Below are 3,171 nucleotides of genomic sequence, written 5' to 3'. Positions count from 1 at the left end.
TGGAAAGGATTTATTACAGCTGTGTAGAGGACTGAGTCTCTACCTTGTCAATGGGCGTGTGAGAGGGGACTCACAAGGAAGGTACACTTACTGCTCACCCCTTGGCAGCAGCACAGTAGATTACATGATAACAGATCTGGATCCAGTATCCTTCAGTTCATTCACAGTCAAACCCCTGACCCCACTCTCCGACCACAGTCAGATCACTGCATACATGAAAAGAACTGAGTCGCTCAAAAATCCCCCTACACAGCCCAGTAAACTATACAACATCCCCAAATACTACAGATGGTCCCAGAACAGCATGCAGGACTACCAGAGAGCCATCGCCAGTGATGAGACACAATCACTGTTAGATACGTTCCTAGCCATGCCATACTCTAACAGTGTTGAAGGAGTAAACCTAGCTGTAGAACACATCAATTATATATTTGAAAGAACTGCAACAAAGTCCAAATTAAAACTATCAGGTAACAAACAGAGAAAAACTAAAAAGGACCAATGGTTTGACAAAGAATGTAAAGCTCTTAGAACACAGCTAAGAAAAATATCAAACCAGAAACACATAAACCCACAAAATGACACCCTACGCCTCCAATACTGTGAATCATTGAAACACTACAAAAAGACCATCAGAATTAAAAGGAACAATCACGTAAATAAACAATTGTGCAAAATAGAGGACTCTCTAAGCTCTAACTCCTTCTGGGACCACTGGAACTCATTGAATAAAGATAAGCCGGAAGAAATGGCTATCCAAGATGGGGATGTTTGGACAAACCACTTCACATCACTCTTTACAACTGTACCCCTAAATACAAAAACGGAAACCAGCCAGATATGTGAAAAATTACAAAAATGGGAAAATATCATAAAGGATAATCAAAACCCTTTAGACTTCCCAATCACAGAACAAGAGCTGAAATCAAAACTCCAGTGCCTTAAAGCTAGAAAGGCCTGTGGTACAGATGGCATATTAAATGAAATGATTAAACACAGCTCTGAAAAATTCCAATTGGCTATTTTAAAATTATTCAATTTGACACTAAATCTAGGCTATTTTCCTGATGTCTGGAATGAAGGACTCATAACCCCAATTTTCAAGAGTGGAGATAAACATGACCCAAAAAACTATAGGGGTATCTGTGTGACGAGTAATTTGGGCAAACTTCTATGTAGTATCATCAACACCAGACTCATAGAATTCCTTACAGAACACAGCGTTCTAAGTAAAAGCCAAATCGGATTCTTACCAAATTATCGTACCTCTGACCATATATACACTCTTAAAACCCTAATTGACATTCACGTAAAACAGAACAAAAACAAAATATATTCCTGCTTTGTCGATTTTGAAAAAGCCTTTGACTCAATTTGGCACAAAGGTCTTTTCTTCAAAATTCTAGAAAGTGGTGTTGGAGGAAATACATATGACTTGATCAAATCCATGTACACAAAAAACAGATGTGCTGTTAGAATTGGAAATAAAAGAACAGATTTCTTCACCCAGGGTCGCGGAGTCCGCCAGGGGTGCAATTTAAGCCCAACATTGTTCAATATATATATAAATGAATTAGCAAAGTTATTAGAACTTTCTACTGCACCCGGTCTGACTCTGCACGATACCAATGTAAAATTACTGATGTACGCAGATGATCTGGTTCTGCTGTCAGCCACTAAAGAGGGTCTACAACAGAACCTAGACATCCTCCACCAGTTCTGTCAGACATGGTCTCTGAACGTAAACATGAAGAAGACTAAAGTCATGATCTTTCAAAGGAGACACGAGTCTCAGAGTTCACATAATACATTTAAATTAGGCACACACATATTAGAAAACACAAAAAGCTACCCATATTTGGGATTGAAAATAAATCATAATGGAAACTTCAATATGGCTGTGAATGAATTGAAGGAGAAGGGAAGAAGGGCTTTTTATGCCATCAAAAGGAAAATTCCAATTGACATCCCAATTAGGACCTGGCTCAAAATTCTAAATTCCGTAATAAATCCAATAATATTATATGGCAGTGAAGTGTGGGGTCCATTAACTAACCAAGATTTCCCAAAATGGGAAAAACACCCATTAGAAGTACTGCATGCAGAATTGTGCAAAAACCTACTTAAGGTCCACAGACACACTGCCAATAATGCATGCAGGGCAGAACTCGGCCAATACCCCCTAATCATTCAAATTCAAAAGCGAGCCATAACATTTTACACACACCTCCAATCAAGTGACCCCCACTCCTACCACTACAAAGCCCTTCAGAGCCAAGAGATGAACCCAGATAAGAGTCCCCTCTGCCAGCTAGTCAGAAATCTCTGCCCACAAATGCCTCAGGACAGATACCAAAAAATCTGGCCCAACCAAATAACCTCAAAACAAAAAGAAAACTATATAGAATATTGGAACAAATCAACCAAATCTCAAAGTAAATTAGAATTCTATTTGACCCTAAACAGAGAGTACACGGTGGCAGAATACCTGACCACTGTGAATGATATAAAATTAAGAAAGACATTGACACGGTACAGACTGAGTGGACACAGTCTAGCCATAGAAACAGGCCGTCACAGGCAGAACTGGCTGCCCAGAGAGGCCAGGCTGTGTTCACTTTGTCATCAGGGGGATGTTGAGACAGAACCTCACTTCCTACTATACTGTGAGAAATACAAGGATCTAAGAGAAGTTTTCTTTTATAAAATAAATAAAATTGATCCACAGTTTATCCATCTCCCTGATAATCAAAAGCTGTTATATATATGTGGGGAGAAAAGTCAGTGTACAGTATTAGCTGCAAAATATGTAGATGGTTGTCATACAATAAGAGAACAAGCCCTGTAAATACATGTATCTGGGTGGCTACATCTTGTAAAATGACTACCCGATTGAATGATTATTTTGTAATTTAATATGTTTCTGTTGATTGTTTTACTTATTGCTAATATTATGGTATGTTTTATTGCTTAATAATATATATGTTATTGTTTGTATGTTGGACTTGCTTTGGAAATAAGTATGTTGATATTTCATGCCAATAAAGCCTATTTGAATTGAATTGAATTGAATTGAGAGAGAGAGAGAGAGAGAGAGAGAGAGAGAGAGAGAGAGAGGGAGAGATGGAGATATAAAGAGATATAGATATATATAGAGAGAGAGAGAGAGAG

This window comes from Notolepis coatsorum (assembly GCF_963971535.1).
Source record: "Notolepis coatsorum genome assembly, chromosome: 9".
Classification (NCBI taxonomy): domain Eukaryota; kingdom Metazoa; phylum Chordata; class Actinopteri; order Aulopiformes; family Paralepididae; genus Notolepis; species Notolepis coatsorum.
The sequence above is the reverse complement of the archived record's forward strand: the minus strand, read 5'-3'. Positions refer to the sequence as shown.